Source organism: Oratosquilla oratoria, chromosome 15 (genome assembly GCF_046742065.1).
Source record: "Oratosquilla oratoria isolate Oo_2021 chromosome 15, ASM4674206v1, whole genome shotgun sequence".
Classification (NCBI taxonomy): Eukaryota; Metazoa; Arthropoda; class Malacostraca; order Stomatopoda; family Squillidae; genus Oratosquilla; species Oratosquilla oratoria.
Window position 1 is genome coordinate 3,003,653 of NC_134791.1, and position 17,125 is coordinate 3,020,777.

At 35.6% G+C, this 17,125-nt stretch overlaps 1 protein-coding gene across 3 annotated transcripts in view; it reads right to left on the minus strand.

Moving 5' to 3' along the window:
• The window catches only part of LOC143033242 (uncharacterized), a 17,848-nt gene extending 15,431 nt beyond the window's left edge, over positions 1–2,417 (minus strand). The window contains exons 1-2 of one of the 3 annotated variants that reach the window (XM_076198444.1): positions 2,212–2,417; positions 1,773–2,089 (exon numbers count right to left, since the gene is read on the minus strand). The gene's annotated coding sequence lies outside the window, so the exon portion shown is untranslated. Of the gene's footprint in view, positions 1–1,520; positions 1,539–1,772; positions 2,090–2,211 lie in introns of those variants that run through there. The other 2 variants (XM_076198443.1, XM_076198445.1) reach the window with 2 other exon arrangements.
• Positions 2,418–17,125: the final 14,708 nt, after the last annotated feature.

The window sequence follows — 17,125 nt, forward strand, 5'->3', positions numbered from 1 at the left end:
CAAAGTGTGTGTGTGTGTGTGTGTGTGTGTGTGTGTGTGTGTGTGTGTGTGTGTGTGTGTGTGTGTGTGTGTGTGTGTGTGTGTGTGTGTGTGTGCGTGCGCGCCAGATCAGGACATATACGACCTCTGATCTCTCATCCGGAAGGGTAATAGCTGTTAATCACGAGTCCAACACGTGATCCAAGACCATGATGAATCACACCCACACATACACATTCCGTACCCAATTAGACGCTTAATAAAATCGACTGACGACAGCAGGAGGTATGGGGCAAACAGGACTCCCAGCAACCGAATACTCTTCGTTACAAAGAGTCCCTGTGGACTCCACTAAGGTCCATATAGTATACTATTTAGACCTTGAACTCCACCACACTCTGTCAGATCTCAACAACAATAACAACAACAACAACAACAACAACATGGAGAATACAATGTATGGTAACGTAACAGATTTTTTGATGATTGAGAATAGAAATACAAGATCCAACAATAACAACAACAACGACTACAACAACAACACAACACAAACTACGTCATTTGATTACATAGTAAAGTTGTTTTCCATAATATAACTGATTTAAATAATTAAAACAAAATAAATTATATGTACAATATTCCCTAAGACACACACACACATGTATATATATATCCATATACATGACACGGAACCCCACGAGTATAACAAAGAACACATCCAGCCGTCGGTTGACGTTATCAATTGACGTCACAGCCGGACGCCATTTCTTCCTCCCAGTGATAAAACATTTAATCTGATGCAATAAAATAATCGGCACATGTGCTCTCAGTTGACACGTTTGTCGTCATGTGAATAGTATGGGTTTCTGGACTCGAACCAGCCAGGGCCAGGTGACCAGAAGCGAGACGGAAACCAACGCGGCACAGCAGCACCGGTATGAGCTTCCTTTTCGGAGAAAAAGACGTCAATCGTGCGGCTTCTAAGGACTCAATTCTTTTCCTCCTTTTTTTCTTCCTTCTTCTCCTCCTCCTCTTCCTCTTCTTTTTCTTCTATTCCTCCTTCCACGTCCGGCTTTAATATATATATATATATATATAATATATATATATATATATTATATATATCGCCTAGCGTGATATCTCTGTAGGGCTTACATAGTACACGCGCGCGCGCACACAGACATAATTACAAAACAAAAACAAAAAAATCACCCGAATTAGACATACACAGATTTCAAAATAATGAAAAAGATTTTTGAATTGATACAACACGTAGAAACAGAGACAATGGAATATGTAGAAGGAAAAATGTTGATAAACAACTTTAGTAAAATGGAGAGAGAAATTAGGAAAAGCTTGACGTGGCTGTGGCTGAGCGGCAAAGCGACGAAGCTAATTGTACGAATTTAAGAAACGCAAATTTACCAACTTATACCTATCAAGGTCATGGACCCATTCGACTTCAGTATCAAAGTCTTTAAAGTGATAAAACTACTTCAATCAAATGTCACAAACGTTAAAAAAATATTATGTAAACTTACTCTATACCATAGCTTCATTGTATTGTGGATACGTGCATGAAGTATCGCGTTCCACGTATACAAAGTTGCTCGTCGAATGCGCTTCGACCAGTCCTGGAAGACGCACCGAGACAGCTAATTTCTTTTTATGATTTTATATAGCAGGCATGATAACTACTCTCTCTTTGGAACATAACATCAACTTTAAAATAACTTCTTTACTACTATATTTATAAAAAACCTCCATCACTTCACTCAAAATTCTCTACTCACAAGTGTTTACACCACTGGCGTCGGTTCACGAGAAGAGCTTGCCACTACTTCACAGGTTGAAATGTTGCCATTTCGGGGTCACTTCAAATACTTTGAAGTTCAATAATCACGCTCACAACATTTAATTATAGTTGTCACTTATCATTTCCATTGGCAGTTCATTGTTTGCAAATGCGAGGTGCAAATGTCGACCTTATGGTTTCGGATCAAGTTAATTTTCTTACAAGCCTAAATTGTCAACGCAAGTGACTAACGAACACCAATACAAAGCATCTGGTAACAGTCCAACAATTCTTTGCAAATATAAATTGAAATCCCTAAAAGAACGCAGACGTTAACTTGTGATATTACTAAAATTATCAACACCAATATGCGCCACTAAGTAGCTCATACTGTGGAGTTAAAATCACACTTGAATTCTTGCCAACAAAACACTTACTGTCACTAGCCAACAAGTTGAATAACTGATTCGCGGGGTAGCGGTTTGTAGCTTGGATTCAGTTACTACGCCGATACTGCTTCCGTTTGTATTTGCCAATTGGAAGACTGTCTAGCTGATGCCACCTGTTGGGTTGCCTATCACACAATGAATATTTCACTTCCACACCCACTTCCAACCACCTCGCTGCACCGCGGACTATTGGGAACGTCGGTCGGGCTTTCCCTGAGGCCCGCGCTCCCATTGGGTGACTACGCAGTGACGTAACTGTGACGTCAAATCGGATGGAAGTGCATCTCTCTTCCAAGTAGCAATTGCTCCATCATTCGCAATACGGTGCAATGTTTACCTCATTTTTGCCTGCGTGCGCCAGACAGAAATGCAGGTGAATTTCATGTTAACGTAACAAGTAACTTTGAGGTGAAATAATTTTGTGGATGTGTTTCAAGACCTATATTAGTACACTGACCAACTTACACCTGGTAACATAGATATTATTGTACTTGTATGACGCGTTTATTTTTGTTTGGTGTAGTGTGTGTTTACATGACTAATTTCAGCCTCCCTGTCTTTATTTCTGTTCTCCCGTTGGGAGGCTACGGCACTCTACTTTTGAAATCTTTCCCGCTTTCTCACTTCGACTAAAAAAGTGTGGCGGGAGAAAGTGTGAGTAATTCACAATGGTTTTTGGTGATTATTATTATTACTATTATTATTATTATTATCATTGTTATTATCATTATTATTATTATTATTATTATTATTATTATTATCATTATTATTATCATCATTATTATCAATATTATAATTATTATCATTATTATTATTATTATCATTATTATTATGATCATTATTATCAATATTATAATTATTATCATTATTATTATTATTATCATTATTATTATGATCATTATTATTATCATCATTATTGTAATTATTATTATTATTATTATCATTATTGTTATTATTATTATTATCATTTTCATTACTGTCATAACACACAATTACCAGTTCCCCCTTATCAAGGGGGGTAGCCTTTGACAGTCTGAGAGCACTTCTCTCTGAAGGAAACAGGAAGTGCCAGAGGACGTCTTCCAAGAAGTTCTCTCACTTCCTCAACCGATGACGTCATGTGCCTATGACGTCATCAGGTGGATAACATTTTCCTGATTGAGGGCGGTGTCTTCTCAAGATACCGATAGACGATTTTATTATCTATTTGTCTATTCATCTATTATCTTATTTCCATTAATCTACTTATCAATTTTTGTCCAAAGTTATTTCATTATGTATATATATATATATATATATATATATATATATATATATATATATATATATATATACTGTATATATATATATATATATATATATATATATTATGTAAAGACTGTCAAAATATGGAGGTGAGGTGGCAAATGAAACGTTAAGGCTAGAATTCGGAGTTTTATTCAGTACCAAACGTTTCGACCTCTTCGGCCTTCTCAGTGGACTGAATACAGAATAAAAATCAAAGTCCGTCAACAGCTTACATGGTGATCTGATGACCCTGCGTGACCTCACCCCGGTCACGTTGTCCCCCCACACTCGCCGACCGCCAGTTGTGCGGACGTTTGAGCCCAGGACATAAACCCCTTACGATAAATTGTGGTTTTCTTGGTAGCAATGTGTGCCGCCTCCAAAGCTTTCCTTTTCTTTTTTTCCCATTTTCCTATGTAGAACGTGGGCTTCCTTCCAGTTTGGCAAATGATTTTCTTCATCGATATGAACTACTAGGGCATTTGATGTTCTGTGATGTTTCACATCCCTCTTGTGTTCTTCTAATATATATATATTCATTTACTTGTTTATCTATTAATTTATTTATTTAAATTATTTATTCATTTATTTATATTGTATTTATTGTTTTATGTTTATTTATATATTTATTTATCTATTTATTTACTTGTTTATTTATTAATTTATTTATTGTTTGTTTATTTCTATCTATTTATTTATTTATCTATTTTTATCATTATCATTATTAGCGTTTCTCAGGGACATCCATACAGGGAGGCACGGGCCCGGGGTAATCCACCTCAATTACTCAATTTCCCTCAATTCCGAGCTCCCTCATCTTGACCGCAATTTAACACTGCGCGGGACCGCGGGTGCCAACCACGCGCGCACATTTCATAGAAAACGGGATGTGGTGTATACATGCACTATTATATATATATATATATATATATATATATATATATATATATGTGTGTGTGTGTGTGTGTATGTACAGTATGTATGTATGTATGTATGCATAAGAACATAAGAATGAAGGAGACTGCAAGAGACCAAAAGGCCTACACTAGGCAGTTCCATGTCCATTTACCACCTGCCGCCAGGTGATTTTATTCAACCGAACTGAAGCTTATCTCAGCAAACAAGTTAACTAATCTCCTCTGACTCGGTTTAAGCTAACTTCCTTTTGTCAACGAAAGGGTTTAACCGTTAACCCCCACAGATGAATAGAATCGCCTGGCGACTTGTCGGGACTCACTGGCGAGGACCACCAGGTAGGTAAGGGGTTATAGGAGTGCAGCTGCACGGAACAGCTTCCAGGAGAGTGCAGTTGCACTGAACAGCTTTCAGGAAGGTTCAGTTGCACTGAACAGCTGTCAGGATAATGCAGTTACAATGAACAGCTTTCAGAAGAGTGCATCTGCACTGAACAACTGTCAGGAGAGTGCAGCTGCACTGAACAGCTGTCAGGAGAGTGCAGTTTCACGGGACAGCTTCCAGGAGAGTGCAGCTGCATTGAACAGTTTCCAGAAGAGTGCAACTGTACGGAACAACTGTCAGGAAAATGCAGCTGCATTGAACAGTTGTCAGGAGAATGCAGCTGCATTGAACAGCTGTCATGAGACTGCATCTGCTTTGGACAGCTGTCAGGACGCTTCTACGTTACCGGTAACCGACGCTTCAATACTTTGGGGGTGTGGCTCTGGTCCGTAGGGGTGACACCACAGATCCAACTGTATTGTCAGTTGACTGCGGGCGATTTTATTCAGTCGAAGGGAGCGGATGTGGGGCACGAGGGTCCGGCAAAGCATAAACGAGCCTTTGTAGTACAACTGTACTCAGGTCCCACTTCCCCTCCCTCCCACTCCCACCTCCCGATGGAGTCACTCACTCCCTCTGCATCCTCCCCCTCCACCTCCACAACCACCTCCTCCTCCTCCTCTTCCACCCTCCTGAAATTCCATCCTCTTCCCACACCTCCTCCTCTTCCTCTTCCTCCTCCACCCTCCTCTATTTTCTTCCTCATTATCCAACCCTTTCTCCTTCTCCGCCCTCTTCTTCACACAGGTACAAATGGCCCGTTAAACGCCGCTCCTGATATATATATATATATATATATATATATATATATATATATATATACACGCCCACACTAATAGTATGTATGGGCAGGAGATTTTCTCTTATACAAACTTCATTGAAAGAGATGGCTAATTGTGTTTTTATTATTTTCTTAAAGATATTTTTCATATGCCTTACTGGACTTGCGTTCATTTGAAAGGAGGTTTATAATTTCACTATATGTGATCGCGTTTGCTATATCGCGATTTCGGGTTCGATCCCTTTCTTCGGTAGCTTTCAGGGATATTCTGTCTGGTCAGGATAAGAATTGTTTCGGTGAATTATTTGATTATGTAACTTTTTATACATAAGTTTTCAATGTTTTTCAGAAACTACCGGGAAATTGGAAAAAAAACTGATACCGAACGTTTTCGTCTATCTAAGACATTTTCAAAGGTACAGAAAAGTAATACAGAAAGAAACAATATGTACATGAGAAGACAGAGGATATTCGGAATATCCTCTGTCTTTTCATGTATATATTGTTTCTTTTCGCATTGCTTTTCTGTCTTAAATAGACGAAAACGTTCGGTATCCGTTTTTTCCTGTGGTTTCTGCAAAAATAGTTTATCACGTGTGTTTTTGTGATTTCTTTGGAAAAGTTTTCATACTTGCTCTTCACTGTGGGAGGTTACCGGTGACCTGGGAGAGGTCACCTGCTAACTCAGGCAGTGATGAAATGTTACGTGTTTGGGAGAACCTCCGTCTTTGTGTTGTGACGAAATGTCGTGCACTTGGGCTTGTTGTGTTTTGTCTCGTACTTAGATTTGTGGCGTTATGTCTCATGGTTGTGTTTGTGCCTGTTTATCTCATGCTTGGGAGGGCCTTAAGGTCGTTTGCTTGTATATTTAGATTTGGGCTCAACTCTTTAACGCACAATGCTTCTAAAATTGGGAGGCGTCTGTCATCTGTACATATTTCCAAAACCTCAGTGTTTTCTTCAAGGATGTTTCTTGTTAGTGTTGTGCCATGGGCTTCTCTTTAGTGGCTTTTAGGGGCTTCTGAAGACAGGTGGTATGAAAAGGGACGGGATAACCTCATTGTCGTGGGCTTTACAGTTCCCTCGTGCACAAGTGAACCTACAGATTTCTGAAATTCTGAAATTCTGAAATTCCTTTCCTGGTGGGGGCTTTTTTAAAGAAGGAACTGGCTGGTCTTCCTTGTCTTATAATAAATCACCAACTTAAGTATTATCTCTCGGTTGATTGGTTTTATGTTTCTCTTTATAATGTTACATTATACGTTCATCCTCTTCATGGGTGTGATGGAAAAGTAGATTTATGTTAATTTCATCTTTATTTTGATTATTGTTATTATCGTTGTGCCAGCTGTCCATTATTTTCGTGGTCTGGTGGTTAATATATTTCTAACTGAAGCCATTATTGATTAGTACTTGGGCAGAGAGCTCAATTTCTAGCTGGGTTCGAGTCCTTGGCCGTACCACGTTTCAATTTCTGCATGTTGGCCTCCACGGATATATATATATGTATATATATATATACATATATATATATATATATATATATATATATATATACATATATATATACATACATATATACATATATATATGTATATATAATATATATATACATATATATATATATATTATATATATATATATATATATGTGTGTGTGTGTGTCTGTGTGTGTGTGTGTGTGTGTGTGTGTGTGTGTACTTGTATTAATTGGCATCCCCCACACCTGCCCACCCTCTTCACGAAGACACACTTTATATATTTTGATCCCCCCCGGGCGATTCTATTCAGCTGAGGGGGGTGGGGGTGGGGTGTTACGTGCAAGCAAGGAAAAATTTAGTATATGCACGGCGGGCTTCTTCCACGGCTGGCTGGCTGGCTGGCCGGCTGTCTGGCGTAGAGCGACAAAACAAGAAAACCAGTCAGTCGCTTGTATTATCGTCAAGGCTAAATCACTTCAACCGATGCAAATTCGAAAATAAAAGTTGAACGAAAACAACTACATATATAGACAAATAGAAAAAAATAATTAATCATTTGATAAGTAAATAAAATATAATAGATGAATTAATAGATAAATAATTAAATAGACAAATAAAAATTAATTAATTAATTAATTAATAATTGAAAGATAACAGATAAATTAATAGATAAATTAGCAAATAGATAAATTGATTAATAAACAAATAAATAAATAAACATATAAATAAATATATAGTCAAATAGATAAATTGATAAATGAATATATAAATAAATAAATAAATAATTAAATAAATAAATAAATAAACAAATAAATAAATAAATGATACAATAAATACACAAATAAAAATCTATGAATATATAAGTAGATAAATGAATTAGTAAATAAATAAAAAAATAAAAAAGTAAAGAGATATATAAAGAGGTAAATAATATCTAATAAACTAGTAGATAATAAATGAATAAATAACATAAAATTAAATAAATGAATGAATAATAAAAATGTAAAGAAAAGAATGTTTAAATAATTGAATAATTAGATAAATAAAGAAAAAAGTGAATAATTTTGAAGAAAAAAAAACAGTCGATCATTCAATCAATTAATAAAACAAATGAATAAAAATTAGATCAAAGAGAGGCAAAACGAAATGAAACATAGATAAAATAAAATTAAATAAATTGAAACAGAATGAAACGAAATAAGACAAAATGAAATAAGATAAATCAAAATAAAATAAAATAAAACAAAATAAATTATGATCAAAGACAAAAAATAAATAAATAAAAAATAAATATAAGTCCAGTGCAGGGACAGTCAATGTCTTTATTCTGCTTAACGACAGGAAATCGATTCAACTGAAAAAATCTAGTAATCAATCAATCAATCAATCATTTAATCAATCCATGAGTCTTCACCGAAGTAAGCTCCCAGGGCCACCCCAGATACATCCCCCATTAACTCGAGACAGGTAAAGATTATTTGAACGAATATGAACGGCCAGAATAAATACATCAAAGACACAATCTTCTCAAACGGCCTAATGAATGCAACGGAGATTAATAAAATCGCCTGGCGGCAGCCAAAACAAAAGAGTAAATGTTGCGCACACACACGCACGTACACACACACATATATATGCACACACGCACATACACATGCATGTACACACACACAAACACGCACATACGCATGCATGTATACACGCATATATGCACAAACACACACACACACACACACACATATGTGCACACACACACAAACACGCACATACACACACATGTACAGACACACATATGCACACACACACATACAAGCGCATGTACACACACATATATATGCACACACGCACATACATATGTATTTGCACACACACACACACAGACACTGCATGGACTTAATGGTCTCCTCCCTGGCGGACGTGCAGAGAAACTCGCCCTCGCGGGGGAGACATAATTGGCCCCTTGGTAACGATCCCCCCCTCCCCCGACTCCTCAGGGGGTGGGGGGAGCTTGGGAGCTCAGCTCAGTTCTCAACCACAAACAAAAGAAGGCAGAGGAGCGCAGTGAGGGTGTTTGCTTCTCATCGTTGCCTATATTCATTTTTTATTTATTTATTTGTATTAATCTATAAATGTTTAAATTAAGTTTATTTATTTATTTATTTATTTGTATTAATTCATAAATGTATAAATTAAGTTTATTTATTTATTTGCATTAATTCATGAATGTATGAATTAAGTTTATTTATTTGAATTGTATTAATTTATAAATGTATAAACTAAGTTTATTAATTTGTTTATTTACTTGATTTGTATTAATTTATAAATGTATAAATTAAGTTTACTTGTTTATTTATTTTATTTGTATTGATTTATAAATGTATTGAGTTTGTGTATTTATTTATTTATTTGTATTAATTCATAAATGTATAAATTAAGTATATCTATTTATCTATTTAGTTGATTTGTATTAATTAATAAATGTATAGATTAAGTTTATTTATTTATTTATCTATATATGTGTTGTTTGTATGCATGCACGTATTTTTATTTATTCTTTACTTATTGATCGATTTATGATTGATTTATTGATCGATAAATAAATAAAAAATTAAAACAATAATAATTCTAACAAACGAGGTCAAGAATCGAACTGTGAACCAGTCTAAACGTTTGACCAAAAGCCCTCCACAGTCCACCCTTCCATGACGTCATCGTAATCGATGACGCAATTGGAGCGAGGGAGGTGAGTCATTACCCAATGATGCTGATCCGTGACGTCATAGGGGGTGCCAAAGCGGAGACAGGTAATGCTTTTAAAGTCGATTGACACGACAATGTGTGTGTGTGTGTGTATGCGTGCGTGTGTGTGTGTTTGTGTGTGTGAGTGAGGTCATGCAGACTAGAGATCTTTGATCCATAACGAGACTAAGTGTTATAAACGCGCATGATTTGCATGGTGTGTGTGTGTATATATATATACACACACACACATATATATATATATATATACATGTATATACATATATACATAAATATATATATATATATATATATATACATATATACATATATATATATATATATATATATATATATATATATATATATATATATATACATTTTGGTGAAGCATAGCTATCAATAGATTCTCCCTAAGGCATATCCTGTTAAAAACGACAGCTAAAATTTTGGTAATTAATTTTTTTTTCTTGATCTCTCAATCTTTCGAAACACAGATTTCTGGTGAGGGAGAGTGAGTGAATCGAATCTCCACAACCCATAGGAAACAAAAAGACGATAATGATCACAAAAATACAAAACAAAAGAAACAAAAACACAAGAAATCAGAGCGGAAGATAATAGACATCGAAACGTTTCGCGGATCTTTGTGCATCTTCAGGTGATGCTTTGATATTTTGTTTCTTGTGTTTTGTATTTTTGGTCATCATTATCATCTTTATGTTTCTCATGAGTCATGGAAATCTGATTCATTTGATTCACTCCCTCTCCCCCTACCAGATATTTACGTTATTTAAGTTAATTATTAAATATTTTAAAGTGGTTTTTAACAGGATATATATATATATATATATATATATATATATATATATATATATATATATATATACAGAGCTTACAACCCCCCCTCACCTCACCCCCTCCCTCCTCCGCCACCCCAGTTTGCCCCGCTCCTGAGCGATGCCATCTGTCCACATTCCTTCTCTTTTGTGTAGCTTATAAGTCCCATCTGTCCTCTGTCTTATGTACTTTCCTGAAGAGGGCTACAGTTGATAGCCGAAATATAGGATTCTTCTTTATTCGAAGTTTATTTTCTCCGACTGTGGGTTTCCTGTGTCATATATATGTATGTGTATATACATATACACACACACACACATATATATACACAAAGAGTCCAGGAGCCATGTTGTCGGGAAATTTCAAACACTGCACTCAGAGTAGCAGAATTTACTACCGGCGTTCCGAACCCTGTCGGGTGTTCGTCTTCAGGGTTATACAATGTCAGCAAAAAAAGGAATCAATTAAATAGTGTACCGCTGTTCCCTGGGACATGTCCCACCTGATTGAACAGAGGTGCAGGTTAACAGAATTTCACTTTAGTAAAACTCCCCGACATGGGGAAAGGATTACAAAGATAGATATAAGAGGCAAGAACATGCTGGTACTAAAATCCAAAAATCTGGGCAAAATCCCCTAGCCTAAGCCGCTTAGGAGTGTGAGAATAAACACCTTGTGAGATCGAAACCTTTATTGGTACTACGTTTCGCTTGTTACAGCTTTTTCAAGTACAGACATGACACACACTCTGAGCACATATAAGCCAACAGGGAAGGAACTGGGAGAGGTTATAAGGGAGGGGTGGGTGGTAGGTGGAGGGAGACGGGTGGGACTTGGTGGAGACAAAGGAGGACATTTCGGACAGTTTGTTGAAGTGGACTAAGGGGGACATTTCATACATTTATTTAATGCGGGTAACAGATGGATGATAGGAGGGGCGATGTTAAACATGCCTCTGTTCTGCTCAATGGTTTTGAAGCTTTGAATGGCGGACGTTTCGAGGCATTTTCTCCTCACCCTGTCTGGTTCACTAAACAGAAGTTCTGCGTTATCCCAATCCATCAGGTGGTCGTTGGTGTTCCGGTGGATAACACAGGCGTTGGTGGTGATGTTGTTCCGGGAATCGTAGCGATGCTCCCGGATCCGGGTCTTCAGGTCACGGGAGGTCTCGCCGATGTATACTTTATCACATCCAGCACAGGGTATGCGGTAGACACCAGCGTTTTTTTCCCACATCTCGTCCTGGCTGTCACTCCTTCTTGAGAGCTCTTTGATAGTTCTGCTGGACTGGCCCACTACCTGAATGTTGCAACGCCCAAGTGTCCGGGTGAGGGTGGCGGTAACGCTTAGGATTGGGGATTTTTTTCCTGGTGTGAGATTCTGACATCTTTAGCTTTTTGGATTATAACAAGTTGTCCGGAAAGTTCTGAGAGCTTTTGACACGCAAGAAAATTACACAAATGAAAGATGATCTAATGAATTCTATTCAGTGAAATAACTTCCATTATTATCAATAACCTTTGTCCGTCTCTCAGGCAACTTGAATATACCACCAGCATAAAATTTTGCTGGTTTTGAAGAAAAAAGTTGGCTACATGTGTTTTAACACTCTCTAAATAAAATAAAAAAAATCCATTGAATGAGCTCTGCAGAGATAAGAATAAGTGGTAATAAGATGGAGCAATATCAGGGGAATATCCTGGATGGGATAAGAGGTCTTAACCGAGTTCATGCAACTGTATCCGGGTTGCCAAAGTCACATGTGCTTCGCCATTATCTTGTTGAAATACCACCCACTTCCTATTGGCAAGCTCTGGCCTTAGGCTACGGACGCACGAGAGGTTGTTTAGCCGCTCAACCGCTGCGGCTGTTTAGCCGTTTTTATAGAACACACTACTTTTAATGGAATTGCGCGCATTAGTTACTTAACCGCTAATGCGCGCAATTCCATTAAAAGTAGTGTATTCTATAAAGACGGCTAAACAGCCGCAGCGGTTGAGCGGCTAAACAGCCTCTCGTGTGTTTCATTCTTTAATGTCTTGATTTTTCTATCCAAATTTGTCAATTGGGTACAGTACACATCCGAATGAATGGTTTGGTTTTGTGGAAGAATCTCATAGTAAATAATGCCTTTACAATCCCTCCCAAACACAAAGCATGGCTTTTTTGACATGGATGTCCTTTTTTAGTTGCTGTTTTTGGAGACTGATTACGCAGACACCATGATCTTTTCCACACTACATTCTCATAAACAATCCACTTTTCATCTCCGGTCACAAAGGTTTTCAAAAATGGCGTAGATTCATTCCGTCTCAAAATCATATCACAAATGGAATACCTCTCTAAGCAATTCTGTTCAGACAGTTTGTGAGGGACCCAAACATTATAACGGGAAGTGTATCCTAGTGAGACTAGATGTTCATGAACTGTACTTTTGGAAAGTTTTACATCTTTTGCAAGTTCTTTAGTTGTAATATCTGGCCTTTCTTTAATTTTCGTTGTCAAAACTTTTTTGTTCAATTTTGAATGTCTTCCACTCCGATGTTTATCTTCCGAGCTAAAGTTTCCGGTTTTAGATGGAGCAAACCACTTTTGAACTGTTGTATCACCTATAGCATCATCTCCATGCACTTCACAAACGTTTTTTGGAAGTTTTTGAAGCATTTTCCCATTTTCTAAAAAAAAAAAAAAAAAAAAAAAAAAAAAAAAAAAAAAAAATTACCACTCTAATATGATATCTCTCACAATCCATTTTGACTTCCATGCAGGGTACTCTGAAAAAAAAATAATATTTATTCACGAATAAAGAGGACATGTATTAGGAAACGTTAAAATTTGATCTGCGATCCAATTAGATGCATTGTAGGTTTGTTAGATGCTTTTTTTTTTTTCATCACGTGTTTAGAATCCCTCAGAACTTTACGGACAACCTAATACATGCTTCTCTCCACTCTGTAACACATCTGCTGAAGAGGATCACAGATAGTGATCGAAATATACAGATCTTCACTTTCGGCTATTCCTCTTCGAAAGTGGGTCATTAGTGTATATATATATATATATATATATATATATATATATATATATATATATATATATACATACATATATGAATATATAAATGAATAAACGAATAAATGTTAGTCAATAAATAGACAAATAAACGAAGAAGTGATTATTAGATACATTAAGAAACAAATCTAGAGCAACAGAAAAATAGCTTACAAATGTGAACAATGATAAAGAAATAAACAAGACGATAATTAAAAGAAAAATAAATGCAAAATTATAATTATTGTCTCGAATTTTACTGACCTAGGGCCCAGAGCCCCAGTGTGGCCGGCAACCGTGTTCGAGCCTCACCACCTGTGTCAGGAAGAGATCAGTCGCCGGTTGTCAGTCCTCCTTGTGTGAAAAGATGAAGGAAATATAGTTCAAGACGATGGGAGAAATATGGGACTCGGTCTGGGAACCGAGTGTCAGCCCACCGGGGCTGCACAACAAGATGGAGGTGAAAAGTGTGACGGATTTTGTGGTCAGTTATATCCTAGTTTTCCTAAACTAGTTCAGTTAGTTACATTTCCAACCTCTCATCATACATTTACCAGTCAAAATCTAGAGACAAGTACAAGGAAGGCTGTGTCGTCTGGATGACAGGACCTGCAGGGGACCACTAAGGCGAGGGTGTAAGACGACCTTGGAACGTTGGGAGAAAGATCTAGAAAGCGAGGAAGTCAACTTAGATCAAATCTTGTAATCTAATCGGTGTTGATAAGATTTTAGTATCTTTTTTTAGATGGAGCAAGAAAATTACTTTTTCAATGTCGTTCATTAAGATGATTTGTCAATACCATCATCATCATCATCATCTTTTCAATAAAATATATAAAATAAGTAAGTAGATAGATTGTATAGATAAATAAAATAAAATAAATAAATAGTAATAAATACATTAGCTAATAAATAAATCACAAATAAAGAAACGAATAAAAAGATAATCATATAATTAGATAGATGAATAAATAAATAAATGAAAAATAGATAAACATGAATAAATAGATAGATAGATAGATAAATGTATAAACAAAAAATAAATAAACTAAAAACAAATAAATGAATAATTAAACAACTAAAGAAATAGATGAATAGATGAGTAGATAAACAAACACACAAACTGAATATATAAATAAATAAATAAAACAAAACAAGTAAAAAAAATATTGAAATAGATAAATAAGTACGTAAATAGATAAATAAATAGACAAAGAAATAAATATACAATTGAATAAAGAAAATTAACTAATGTCTGTAGCTTATTAAGAGTTGCTTCAACCTTCCATACCTGTTTGTCCCCTTCCCTACTCTCCCAGCTGCCGTCACGTGATTCAATTCCTCGTGACGTCACAAAGATTAATAAATTAATACGTAAATAAAGAATGAATAATTGAATTAATTAAATAAATAAAATATAAAATATATTATATAAAATGAATGATAGATAAAATATAAAATAATTTAGACGTAATAGTGCGGGATGATCTAATGGAAGTGTTCAAGTGGATCAAAGGCTATAACAAGGGTGATGCAAACAAGGTCATCATAATAAATCAACAAGGCAGGACTCGCAGTAATGGGTATGAACTGGACAGATTTAGATTTAAGAAGGAAATAGGCAAGAATTGGTTTACTAATAGGGTGGTCGACGAATGGAATAAACTTAGTAACCATGTAGTAAGCGCTGAAACTATCAGTTGTTTTAAAAAACGATTAGACAACTTTATGGATGGGGATAACAAGTGGTGATGGATACGGAACTGCCTAGTGTAGGCCATATGGTCTCTTGCAGTCTCCTTTATTCTTATGTAAATTAGATAAAATGAATAAATAGATAAAGAATAAAATAGTCTAGAAAAAATAGATCATAGATAAATCAATTAATGAATAAAATATATTTTAAGATATATAATGATGTTGATAATAGTAATATTGACGGCAATAATGATAATAACAATAGTAATAGGGATAATAATAATAACAATAATAATAATGACAAAAAATGTTATAATAATAAAGATAATAATAATAATGACAATTTTTTTTTATAATAATAAAGATAATAATAATAATAATAATAATAATAATAATAATAATCGCAGTACCATTGCTATTAAAAATCAAACTAATCTGTCACCTCCCCATGTACCAGAGGAACCTGAATAAAATCACCTGACGACAACCAAATACAAAACATCGGGAGGGTTTGTGCGTAAGGTCGATTTTCCTATGCCTGAACCCGAGCAAATCGACCTTATGGTCTCATGCGTCTACGATGAATTTTTTTTTGAGACCCTGTAGACTATATGGTCGTTCTTGGTCTCCTTATTTCCGGGTGATTCAGAAAAAGACGGAAATGCCTCGTCATCGCCACTTTATCTGATAACTTATCTGTTTTTGAGTTATCCGGAGCGTCGTACTGGGCAAGCAGGCATGCACAAATACATTGTGCATAGTACGGTATCATGCACACAAAATATAGTACATGTACTCTATTCTTCTTCGAGATCTTCAATGTATAATATCTAAAAAATGCAAATTATATGAATATATATATATATTTTATGTTGGCCAAGTTTTTTTTTTGCTAAAATCTCGAATTTTCAGTACATATTTCCGTGTGTAACTTTTACTTGAGCTAGTTCTTTTGTTGAACAAATTTTTAGGTGGATAACATTTTCGTTGAACAAATTAACGGAACAATTGTTAGTTGGACAAATCTGTTTGTTGAACATTATTTCTTTTAATTCAACAACTTTTTAGATTATATTTAGTCAACTATTTAGATCATGTGGAACACAATGGTTGCACGTTACACCTTGCAGGCCATTTTTTAATTGTCCGATTCATTTGTCAAACAACTAAGTACGAAGTGTATATTGGGTTCAACTTAAAAAAAATATCTCACCAATATTGGTAAATTACTGGTTTTTATTTTTAAATCTCACTGAAAGTCCTATTTCAAATGTATTCTCTATTTCTAATAATGTGTGTCTTTCTGTGAAACTGTTGTGTTCTTTGGTCAGTTCTAAGCTGAAAACAACCAATAGATCTAAACTGCAGCAATATGACGTCACGTCGTATATCTCATCGCTATGACGTCATTTGGTCAAGCGTACTGGCGGATGGCCGACGATTGCTTGGCTACACAACTACGGTATAAACAATAAACACTTACCCATTCGCTGTTCAGCGTTTTTTTTTATCTTAACAAATTCGCCTGGTGACATATAAAACAGATTATCAAATTCGAAAAACACAAAACCCATTATTTTTTCAATATTTATTTCCTACGAGGAAATATGACATTCATGAGCCAAACTGTCGACATATTTGAATTCATACAAATAGCGATCAAGAGCAATAACGCAGTTCTTTTTTTGTTATCAGTATATCATATTGAGCAAACAGAATGATATTTA